Raw genomic sequence first — 13,429 nt, 5'->3', positions numbered from 1 at the left:
TAAATTTCTGCTACTCATGCTTTGTGTTTATTCTTAAAATTAATTTTCTTATTTGAAAAAATATGAAATGCTAATTTGATTTTGTGTAGACTTTGATGAAAATTAAGAAACCACTTAAATGGTAAGAGTTAAGGATGAGCACGTTTCAAGTTCATAAACATTTTTTCTCTTCATAGACTTCATGTAAACAGTTCAAGACAGTTTGGCATTTTAAGACTTTTGACTTTTTAAAAATGGAGAAATGAAGCCAAATGTTTATTTTCCAGTGTGGCTAGGAAATGTATGAAAGAGTGTGTATATATCTAGTTTTTCCCTATAGATCTGTACCTCTGGCTATGTCATTGTGGCTTCAGAATATTGATAAATTTTACCCACTCTCTCTATGACTTAGCTTTTCCCTAATTAGTTAGGGTAAACACAGCATAATATAATGTTGCATTTGGATGGGTGCTGGGGTGGGGGTGGGCGGAGGTGGAGAATTGGGCAATAGGGGACAAGGCATCCTTTAGAAGTTGCTTAGTAAAAAGACATCTGTAATTTTGGGTCGATTGTTTTTAACATTGGTACTTTGAGACACTTAAACAGGTCCTACAGTGATGGAGCATGTAAGGTAGTTCTTCAATGTCTACAGATTTTAATGGATGGCTTTGTTATCCTGTTTTTGTGTTCGTTGGTTTCTTAGCATTAGATAACCTAGTACAGAAGTCAGCAGAATCCTCAGTTCTCATCTCTTTGAGAACGTATTTCACCTCTTCTGGGAATTGTTCGATTTTATTGTGGAGTTAATTGTAAGGATAGTGAATGAAAATGGAAAGTATATAGTCATGATTGCTAAGGAATATCCACTTGCCCTCAATCAGGACCGCTAGAGTTATTGCACTTCTTTTGAAAGGTGATGACCACCTTTGAGGTGGGAGCATGTGGCTTCCACCTTTACAGCCTACTGCCAGACCACAGGGGGCAGGACTTTAAGAAAGTGAAGATAATCGACTTTATTCAGGGAAATATGGAGTTCTGAGCCATTTGTTCAAAGAGAAGCACATCACTGTACTTGGTTGTTTGGGTTTTAGCTGAGCACAAAATATTCTTGAGATCTAAAAATAGCCAGGCTTAGCTGCCGCCCTGCAAGGTGCTTGGCGTGGGTGGTGCACAGAGGAGACAGCCAATTCCGTGACTGGCTGCGAAAGTGGCTGGGTTAGGCAGTGGCAGCGGCGAAGGCGGCCAGTCGGCCGCCGGGCAGCACGACGCCTCCCGGTGACCGCCAACAGCCGGAGTCCTCCTACTCTGCGGCTGCTCGTGGCCCGTTCCTGAAAGCGGGCGTCTGATTGGTGTTTCCCGGGAGACCGGCGGCCCCAGCAGCCAGAGCTGGTGCGCCGGCGCGCGCGCTCCCGGGGCTAGCGCGCGCTCAGGGCTAGAGTGCGGCGAGGTGGCGAAGAGACGAGGGGCGTGCTGCGGCCCGGGTAGCGAACTAGGAAGCCTCCCAAGTTCGTGAGCGCTCAAATTCCGGCGCCCGCCCTCCAAGGCTTGGAGACCGCGGGACGTTGGTCCCACCGAGTGTGGCCGCCAGCTTTACAATGCCTAGCTTGTTGAGTTGCGTCCGCGAGGGTTCTGTGTTTTTTGATTTGCCCGCCCATCGGCCCCTTACCGGCGACCTTGGTCCTCTGCGCCAGCTCGCGGCTGCTGTTGCTTAGAAATCTGGGGAGATGAGCTTGTGGATGGGGGTGGCGTCGGGTTTAGTCACTCCGGGGACGTCGGTTGCAAGCAGGCCTCTCCCTTTCCAAAGATTCCTCTTCAGGCCAGCAGGCAACTTGCGATTAAGGGGCTTGCTTTTGCTGACACTCTATTTCTCCAGTTATGCCCAGGCATTTTCCCTGGGTGTGATCAGTATCAATGATAAAGATATTGCGTGCCCTCCTTCCCTCCCTCCCATTTTTTAACCCTACCCGCACCCCTCGGTGAAGATATTGGGGGAAAAAGTTTTGTGAATCCGCAGAGGGGTTTGATGAGCGCACTTAGCTCTGGGCCTTTCCCTAAATCAACTTCCACCTCTACCCCCATTGCCAGTTAGGGACTCAGAGCATCTTCCCCCTATCAGATTTGCTGGAGATATTAATCTCCTTGTTGGGTGGATACAGTAGAACTTGTTCAGAGATTACTTTAAAAAGAGATCTGAGTCTTAAGCACTTACTAAAGCCAGTTAATAACATCATGCATGGACATTTAAACTTGTTGTAAGTTGCAGAGAGGATTAGTGGGAAGTCACGCTGTGCGCAGCTAATGATACCATCTTAACTCTAACCGGACTAAATCCACCTCGCCCCTCGCAGGTCTGGCTCTGCGGCCCTCGGGTGAGGCTGGGAAAGAGGAGGGTCTTGGAGGAGAGCAAGAAGGGTGGAAACGGGAGGAGCCGCCCAGGCCCTCCCTTCAGGTGACGGTCACTCTTCCTGGGAGGCTGAGGGCGGTCTTGCTGCTGGGTGGGCACGAGCACCGGGAAGAGGGCCCAAGCTTCCCGGTGTATACGAACGCGCCACCGCCCCTGGGCTGTGCTTTAGTGACACTGAAGGGCACCTGCCTATATGTTAGAACAGGTTTGATTCCCTTAACCAATGGGTGTACCAAGGTCTGTTGCACCCTCAGGTGAGGTGGTGGGATTTCAAAGGTGGTGGCTTTTGGCTGCTGATCTGTTTGCATTGCAAAGACCGTTACTTACAGTTCTTTTTCAAAAGTAGTCAAGCTCAGTACTTCACAGGTAAATTTCGAATCATGTTATTAACAACTTTCTGCCATAGGCTTGCACAACTGGTTTTAAACTGCTTATTGTTGTAAGACAGTTTGCGACTACTTTATGACAGGGCCAATTAGAAATAATCTTGGGAAAATGCTTCTAAAATGCTGCGTTATTAAAACACTCACATAACAGTATTCATTTGGTTCTGTCACTAAGTAGCTGTCTGAGGGATTTCTTGTGTTCTCTGAGTTTAATAGTCACTGGCCCTGGGAAAACAAGCTAGAGGAGAATTTTAGCTGCAACCCAGCTCTTGGAAGTTTTTTTTTTTTTTTTTTTAGTTTTAAATTCAAACATGACAAGATTAAAAAGTTTATGTCATATCATTAATTGCTAGTGGGAGAGTTGGTAATAACTATAGATGCTAATCACTTTAATAATTGGTGGAAAGCTATAAACAAACCATTTAGGGAAAGGAATGTGCAAAAATATTAATAAACACCTTCCCAATTAGTTCAGGAAAAATGACTTGCAAAATATAATGCAGGATGTTTCTTAAATCTTTGTCTTCAACGAAAAAAAAATCTAAGTGCATATATAACCACACACACACAAACAGAGATGTGAGTGAGATTTACTGAAATGGAAGAATTTCTAACAAGTATCATTAATATATTCACTGAATAAATAGCTCAAATATAATTAATTTATGCATTTATCAAACCTGCTCCAATGAAAAAAATTCCTTCCCATAATTTCTTTGGAGGTAATGCCTTCGTGAAGACAATAATAGATTTAATATCATTGAAATTCAGAATCCATGGACTTCCTGTCAGGGCTAGATAACTTGTATAGTAATAATAGAAGTGTACTTAGTTCTTATTTTTAATTCTGGGAGAATTAGGAAGGTATCTGAAAGCTGTTGCATGAATTTAATAGTCTTTGAAAGGAACTCAATGGATTTTAGATCTTATTTTTAGAAAGCACATAGTTATATATAATAGCTGCTCAATGTATATTATTTTGGTGTATTGAATTATCCTTGAAATATATGACCTATAAACAAAGTTAAATTAGCATTGGCTGACAGGAGTCTGAAGTTGAGGATGTTGAACATTCTATGGAATAGCTTGAAAACTGTTTAGGAGCTTTAAATATGAAGTTGTCACCATCACTAATTCATGGCAAGTGGGTTTGTTTGAAAATAATGGGAGAAAAATAATTTGGTAGGTCTTCATCTTTAGAGTTTGTAGTATATGCCTCTTGAGTGTCTCAGATGGTGAAAATACCTAGACAGCATGCAAGTAGGAATTAATTGACAAATTTATATTTGCATTGTTTCATAAAATAACTCTGTGACAATTTGGGGATACTTAGATTAATATAAAAAAGTAAAAAGTTTAGCTGTCCCCAAGTAAGGTTGCTGAGTTACTTAGATTTTCACACTGAAGACTCATGTTCAATGATAGCCTAAAATCTGAGTTAGCAGATACACGAGTGATTCAAACAGCACAGTACAAATACTGCATATATTTCTGCCAAATTCGTCTCAGATGGACTAGCTGCTAAGGAAGAATCCGTAGCATGACCGAGTTACGGAAAGTGTGTTACCTTTCCAATACTAATCCCTCCATTTGCACACTGTATTCACTGACAAGAGAGAGAAGTTGTATTTCTTTCATTTTTCTGGACTTCAGCCTTAAGGTCTATATTGCCAATTCAAAATATATGATGTGAACAATGTTTATTTTAACCAATAATTATTATTAAGGCAAAATTATTTTCTTAGCCAATGGAAATTGCAATTTGGCTGTATTTAAGTTAAATTTAGCACCATTTTATTAGAGATTGTTTAATTCAATTTTGAGTTTTCAAATTGCATTTTATGCTATAAAGAGCACTTCTGTATAAAGTGTAGTTTGAAAAGAGAAAAATATTTATGCTTTTATCATTTTAAGTGATCAAATACTGCAGTGGCAGATATTAGAATATCATGTGCATCAATACATTATTAACTTAATCTAATGCTCAGAGTCATTACCACATTCATGGGTGTCTTTCTGATATCTCTCCAGTCCACTGGATTTTGAAGTGTGATTATGTAAATTTTCTACTGATAAATAAATGACTATAATTGTACTTGAAATACCACTCAAATTCTTAAGACCATGGCATCTAAATAATATATTATGCATTCCTTAATTATTTATCAAGACTAATTCAAAATAACTGTAGGGTAAAGCATACATTTATTTTTAAGTAGCCATCCCCTTCCCCAATTTTTTCTGTACCAGGTTAAAAAATATTCCAGATGGTGAAAATATTGAGAGATGAGAAAAAGGTTGTTGAGTAGAGTGAGTAAGCAGCAAGTTTATCCTTTGAAGAAATAACAGGTTTGCCCAATAATATTATCACTCTAATGCAATTTCTGCAGTATGTGATCTTAATGCCAGTTCAATGGGGGTATTTTGTTGACAGAGGAAACCATGTTTAATGTTACACTTAGTGTGGAAAATTCTTCACCATTCCTGGACAAGGAAAAAGGGAAAAGTTAGCAAACAAAAACATTTTGCCCATGGGTATTTTTTTAAAGTTCTTTTGTAAACATAGTAGGGAAATTGTAATCTTGAGTTAGAAAATTTGGCGAAGGGTTACTTAATCAAGTGATACTAGATTCAAAGTATAGCTCTTCTTCATTTAATTATAGCTATAGAAAATCATAGTAACTGAATAGTGCCTTTTCATTGTTTAATATCGAAAGGCAGTATTCAGGACTCTTGATGCACTGTGCCTTTAAAAGAAGTGTGTGTGTGTGTGTGTGTGTGTGTGTGTGTTTTACCTACATAAATTCTAATTGCAGAAGCTACTCTAATCACCATGTAGAAATCATCTGAAGCCTCGTAAGTTCATGAGGTACACACTTTTCTTTTTTCTTCTGCAGACCACACCTTATCTGGTTGCTAATGAAATACAGGAGATTGATTGCAAAAAATCTTCAAGGGAATATTTGCTGTACCACATGTAGTAAGCTCCATTTGGTGCATTAGCATTTAGCCATTTTATGCAAATTTAGAGAAAATGACTCATGTATATGATTTAATATGCATCAGCGATAACTCATACCACCCTTATAAGAAAAAAAGAAATTAAAAATTCATTAGAAAACTAGACTAGTGTCACTACATGGTTAAAACATTATTAAAGCATATTTCAATGTTTTGCTTACACTAGTGTTCTCATCATGGTGCCACCATTTCATGACAAAGGCCGTAGAGGAGAAAACATTCAACTTAAAATGTCTGCTGGCACACATCGCTGGATTTGTGTGTCACTAAACAATGAGCGAGCATAGCCTTGAATACCAACTATTTAATTAGCACTTTTGGAAGCCATGCATAGAAAATAGCTCATTTACATGCATCTGCTTAGCGATTAGTCCCATAAAAAGCTACCATTTTTTTGTTGTTGTTTAATATAGCGAACATTTTACCACTCGGCCATGAAAAAAAATCAAAACATATGTTATTATTTTCAAATCCTGAAATTCAGAGATTTAATTAAAACAGGCAAAAGTCTTCGTATTTCTTTTCAAGGTATATTTAAATTATTTAATTTAACCTTAAGTGTACCATAAAAGGCTGGGTACAAGTAATAATTAAGAACTTCAAAGGGCAGCGGAAACCCTCTAACAGTCCTTGGTTTAATTAAAGGCTATTATTAGAAAGCTCTCAAATATACTGTTACATTTAATGACAAGTGATGACTAGTAAAAGCAGTGTTTGAAAGTTATGAGTATCTTATTTTAAATACAATTGATAGACTCTGGAAAGTATTGCTATCATTCCATTTTGAAAATAAATGACATGTATTTCTTGAAAATCAACTTGATAACATTAAAAACCTGTTAGTTTAAGATGCTTTGCTTTTCATTAATTCTCTAGTCTACACATACCTGTCATGATCACAGATTAATTGTATGCTTCTTAAAAAGTGTTTCTGCCAATTTAAATGTCTTTAAGAGGGTGTGTTTTTTGAATACAGTGGCATATTTATGAAGTCATGTATACAAATGTGTATGGATGCATTAACAGTAAGCATTTTGAAATGTAACATTCTTTTTGGGGATGTGAATTGATATTTAATATAACAGTAATAAGTTATCTTTTGGAAGTTTATATTATCTATATTTGTGTGAATGGGCAATTGACCAAAAAACCAGGTGATTCTAAATACATTTTAGAAGGGGTATAAACCATATTGAAAATAATAATAGGCCACATATAAAATTTATTGTTTATTATAAGTAATTATACTCATTGGACTACTTTGCTTTATATGTATTTGTTTATACGGGAAGTTTAGTTGGAATCTATGTAGACAAAATTCAGGGCAGATGAGTGAATGTGTGTGTTGTGTGTGTGTGTGTGTGTGTGTGTGTGTGTATAAGTGAAATTTTTTTTTTTGGCCATGCTTGAGGCATAACTGAAATTGATTGATGTATATCTTAAAACTTCATTTAGAATATTTTACTGATTCTGTTTGTTAATTATATTTAATAATTGGCTTAAAAAGCATCCTTATAAAAAATGCTTCCTTACTAAGCATATAGAATTTTACTTTTATGAGTAATCTGTTATTCTGAAAATGGAATGAAATACTCTTTCTTTTGTTCACTATGGGCCAGTTAATACCATGGAATGTTCTGTCTTAGATTGTGCAGATTAAAGACTGTGTAGATATGAATCTATATCTGTGTAGCTTACCTGTCTCTTTTTTTTCTCTCTCTCTCTGGTTAAGTAAGGCAGTATATGTATATAGTCCACTGTGTAAGAGAATTATGCTCCCCACGTGCCTTTGTATGATATGCTCTTTAATTTGAAATTTTTTTACTTCAGTATTTTATTCTATCCTCCTTGGAACCAGTATTATTCTTTATTATGCCTACTCCTTTGTCTGCCTGCATAGAAACTCAGAATATAAGGTTTGTAGAGTAGGGAACTTACCTGCCTTACACTGCTAGCTACCCTGCACCTAGAACAGTGTTGGACACATAGTAGTTAGATGCGTAATGATTATTTGTTGATAAAAGAGTGAGTAAATTTAAATATGAGGTTGATCTTTCTGAGATAGCTGTCGCCTTGTGGATCTAAACAATTGATTCAGATAGAGAGACTGGTTCCCTCAACATTGGAGCTCTTTCCAAGCTGCCCAGTTATGTTGAGGAGATTACCCTTCCTAGATAAGACCATTGTTTGGTTTGGGGATGAGTGATGAAGGCAAGCAATGCCTAAGCTAGATTTTAAAGTCCATTTGTAAGAGAACTGTATATATATTTGAGTTCTGATCCTTGATGTAGGGAACAATCAGTGGTTCATGGAATGGAGCTAAGTTAACTGGACACAAGGGAACAGAATCCTAGGACACAGAGTTATTAACAACATATTCCAAGCAAAAATATTTTGCAAGTAATTTAAATATTTTAATTTAACTGTGATTAAAAGAGATAATTCATAGAGACATTGCTTGTAAATGATCTGAAATGCTTACATTTTTAACTAATGATGGAAGAAGTAAATGTGCTTTAGAGTATCCCTGGGGCCTAACCTTTTTGACTGAATTAGGACCATTTTTGAAAGCTCCATTAGTTTCTTTGGAATGCTAGGAAATTATGAATAAAGATAAGTTTTTGTTACTAAACATGCTCCTTTAACTTAAAAATTAACCTTTCTAAGTATCTAACATGCAATTCAAGAGTTACATGGAGAATTTAAATTGTTGATTATATTTTTGAGCAGATATTGGAATTTATGATTTGGTATAAACACTGAAAATTTGTTTTTTTACATTCCCACAGAACATGGGTTCAAAATAACAAATGTAAGGTGGGAAACCCAAATCAATGAGCTATTTACTGGGCTCTTATTATGTTCCAATAGGCTCTAAAGTTCTTATAAAATAACCAATAACAGTAGATTGTTGAGTTCACAAGCAACAAGAAAATATATTATTCACAAGACCAAGTAGTTAGAAATGCAAATCATTAAAAATGTGCAGCTCTTTCCTAAATAGGTACCAGTGAGAAAGAGTGCTCTTTGTTTGGGAGGGGGGTGAAGCATTTGATTAATCCCAATAACTCTTTGAGATTAGTAAAGTGTATTTGAGTCTATGAACACATTTTTAGAAGCTGCAGTGGATTCTGTGTGGATGTAAAAATGCACCAAATGATACCTGGGAGATGTAATAGGCTTCTCAAGTCATCTGCCTTGAACGTCATGACTTACTCTGGAATCTGGTAAAATCAGATTCAAACTGATATTGTCAACAGATATTATCATAAGGCAAAGCAGAGAATTTAGATTATATATTTTATCTGGGTTACATTTTTATGCTGTTGGCTTTTAATTAGAAAAGAAGTCTCCATTATATAAGTGGCCATCCTATTTACTGTATTAAAAATAGAGCTAAATATGAGGAAATCAATTAAGAATTTCTGTACCAATGAAAAAATCTATTAACCAGAAAGTATTTATTGAGTATCTTATAAGACTATACCATGCTAGGGGTTATTTAGATCTTTGGAATTGTAGGTTTGGGAAATGTCAAAATGGAAAGCTTTGGAAGAGGGTTTAGAAAAAGTATAAGAAGTGATACTAGAGTAAAAGTGTTGGAAATGATGCCATGGAGTTCCCTGGTGGCTCAGCAGGTAAAGGATCTAGTGTTGTCACTGCCGTGGCTCTGGTTACTGCTGTAGCACATATTCGCCCTGGAACCTCTGCCCTGGAACTTCCACATGCTGCAGGCATGACAAATATATATGTGTTTGTGTGTGTGTATGTGTCTGTGTGCATATGTATATGTGTATATATATATGGCCATATATATATATATATATATACACACACACATGTGTATGTATGTATATATATACATATATAGAGAAAGGGAGGGAGAAAAATGATGCTAACTTTAAGAAATATAATATCTAGGTAAGAAGACTAGATTAATAAATATAAAAAACACTGAGTAATATAATATTGAATTGTGAAACTGCTAGTAATATTATAGGAATATACAGTAAAGATAAATCAGTATGAAGAGCCAAAGAAACATTAGTAGAGAAAGTAGTATTTGAGCTTTGAAAGAGTTGTAGAATTAAGACAGATAGAGGGGAGAGCATTCTGGACCAAAAAAACAAAATGATTGATGATGACCTGGATGCATGAATGAACAAGAGCATGTTTTCAAGAGTGAGAAGGGAGAAGAGCTTCATATTCAGTAATAGTGATTAATATTTATGGATAGGTAGGATAAATCTAGATTATTTATGTTCTTGAAACTTGGTTAATAGAGACATGATGATGGTAATTATGGATAGTTACTCTAAGTTTCTTCTTTGTAATAGTCACCAAATATTTATTGAGCATCTAGTATGTGCAAAGTACTGTGCCAAGCACTGGGAGAACAGTGGTGAACCAAATCCAATTATTTGTATTCCATTATATTGTATCATAGCAGGGATGTTAGATTTTAAATAATTAATTATACAGTAGACTAATTATGAATTTGATTATTTTTACAAAGGGAAAGTGTAAGGATATCAATGAGAAAGTGGAACTAGTCTGAGACAGAAGGCAGTGTTAAGGAAGCTTGACTTAAGAAGTAATGTTTGAGTTGACCCAAAGGAGTGAGATGACTGAATAAATGGGGGTGGAGGGAAGGCAGAACTTTATGGTCAGAGGAGACAACATATGCAAGACCTGTAGGCAAGAGGAAGCCTACCGTGTTTGAGGAACTTCAAGGTCAGTGTGACTAGACTTCAGGAATACATGGAAAGTAAGGTAAGATGATCTAAAAAGTGGTTCAAGAGGGAGGCAGACTAGATGGTGCACACTTTCTAGGGTTTTGGCCTTTGACCTAAGTATGGGGACAAGCCATTTAATGATTTTAAGCAAGGGAGTGACATGTTTGAATTTACATTTTTAAAAAGTGATTCTGAGAGTAGTATAGTTTGGAGGAAGGCAAGAAGGGAACCAGTTTATGAAGCTGAGGTAACAGTTGAATTAAGAGATGAAGATGGTTTGGATGAAGGTTGTTACAATGAAAATGGAGAGAGGTGTTCATGAGGCAAAATTGACCAGATAAACAAAATGAGGAAAATAGTGTTTAAAGAACAGTTCACTGTATCAATATTCAAGTGAACCAAAGTGGGCCTTGTATTGGAGACTGTGGCAATAATCTGAGTAGGTGATGGAATGTGAAATTTGGAATGCAGAAGGGAAGATATATTTAGAGCTCTTTTTTTTTTTTTTTTTTTGCTTGTTTGTTTTTGGTGGTGTCCTTGGCATGCAGAAGTTCTGGGGCCAGGGGTTGAACCCAACCCACAGCAGTGACAATACCGGATCCTTAACCTGCTGAGCCACCAAGAGAACTCCTAGAAACATCTTAAAAGAACTATGTATAGATTTTTTGGCTAAAAAGTTTTAGGTCTTAATGAATTGAGTGGGCTTAGTGGCTTGAAGAAGAAAGTACTTTGAGGAGGAAAGATAATTGATTCATTTGCAAGTGCTGAGTTTGCCGGGCTGAATGGTTGTAAAGACAGATATGAGTGTGTTTCTATTTGGGAGGGCATCGGTAGAGAATTGAGATTAAATTAAAGTAACAAAATATGTTGAGTTTGCCAGAAAAAGAGCATAAAGAGTGAAGCAGAGGAGTTTCCACTGTGGCTCAGTGGGTTAAGAACTCAACTACTATCCGTGAGGACACAGGTCCTGGCTTTGCTCAGTGGGTAAAGGATCCAGCATTGCCGTGAGTGGTATAGGTCACAGATGTGGTTTGGATCCCCTGTTGCTGAGGTTGTGATGATCATTTTGAAATGTATAAAATATCAAATCACTATGTTGTGTAACAGGAACTAACACTGTAGGTTAAATATCTTTCAAAAACAAACAAATAAGCAAACAAACTTGTAAAAAAAGGGATTAGATTTATTGTTACCAGAGGTGGAGGGGATTAGGGAAGGGAGAGTTGGATGAAGTCAGTCAAAGATACAAACTCCCAGTTATAAGTAAGTACTAGGAGTTTAATGTACAGCATGATACATATAAGTAATGTTGCTGTATATTATATATAAAATTTGATAAGAGAGTAATTTCTAAGAGTTCTCATCCCAGGGAAATTTTTTTCCTATTTCTTTTTTTTTTTTCTTTTTTGTCTTTTTAGGGCTGCCCCTGCGGAATACAGAGAGGTTCCCAGGCTAGGGGTCTAATTGGAGCTATAGCCACTGGCATACACCACAGCCACAGCAACACCAGATCCAAGCCACGTTTGTGACCTACACCACAGGGCAATGCCAGATCCTTAACCTACTGAGAGAGGCCAGGGATTGAACATGGAACCTCCTGGTTCCTAGTCGGATTCATTTCCGCTGTGCCATGACAGGAACTCCCCTGTTTCTTTAGTTTTGTATCTATATAAGATGATGGATGTTTACTGAACTTCTTGTAATAGTCATTTCATGATGTATGTAAGTCAAGTCTTTATGCTGTATACCTTAAATGCGTGTTGATTATATATCAGTAAAACTGGAAAAAAAATATGTTGCATTGAAATAAGAAAGAAAGGGAGGAGAGACAAGTTTGAGAGTATTCATACAAATTTACAAAATAATTGGGATTTAAATATTGCTTCAAAACATTAGAATTGATTACCAAGTTATCCAATATATATTCAAATTCATAAAAATTTGTTTTAGAAAAATGTAAGCTTAGTTTTTCATTCAGTAAATATTTATTGACAGCTTACATGTTGGTTCTATCGATTTTAATACTGATTATGAATCCATATTTTAAGAGGGAAGATAGTCAATAAAAAAGTAAATAAAAGGAAATATCAGATAGCTATACATGCTATGATAAATTAAGCAGGGTGATAGGGCTTACTTTATATTGGCTGGTCTGGCAAGGCTTACTAAGGAAACAATGTTTAAAATGACACCTTAACACTAAAAGCATAATTGTTACACTGTTTAAGTCTAGAAAGAGATACATATACTTGTCTATCAGTTTATATAAGGTTAATGAACCTGTTTGGGTTTACTAGCAAAAAACCCCCTTGATTTGATCTTTTCTTATTCTTCATTCAGGTCCATAAAAGACAGAACTGTAGACAGCAAAACACAGTACATGAATGTGACTCTTCACATGCTTTACTTCCAAAATTATGTGTCCAAGTTCAAAGAAAAAGCTAAGGGAATAGCTTTTTCTTCATATTTTGCCTATGAACTTCACAATTCATTTTTAAAAGGCACATTAAAAAATCAACATGATATTTTAGTGAAGACTTTCGAGCTACCATATGGTAAAATGTTTAATGAAACAATACTACCAATAACATCAGGCAAGTACATTACAGGTATTGACTAGAGAATGACGTTATCCAAAAGTAATGATTGGAATTGGGGCTAAAAATTTTTAGGCAGACTGTTAGGATAGTAATAAACAGAAAAGTGAGGGTTCGAGCCATTTCAATTCTTTGTCAGTTCCTCATCAGTAATCATAACATATTTACTTATAGAGATTGACAAGGATAATTCTTTTCCACATCTATGTTGTAATATAATATATTGTTTCTATTTCAATATGTTATAACATTTTTAACTCTTTGAATTTATCAAGTAAAATTTTTCTTTTTAAGATATTTCTTAAC

Source organism: Phacochoerus africanus, chromosome 4 (assembly GCF_016906955.1).
Source record: "Phacochoerus africanus isolate WHEZ1 chromosome 4, ROS_Pafr_v1, whole genome shotgun sequence".
In the NCBI taxonomy this organism is placed as follows: Eukaryota; Metazoa; Chordata; class Mammalia; order Artiodactyla; family Suidae; genus Phacochoerus; species Phacochoerus africanus.
Note: the sequence above shows the minus strand (reverse complement) of the source record.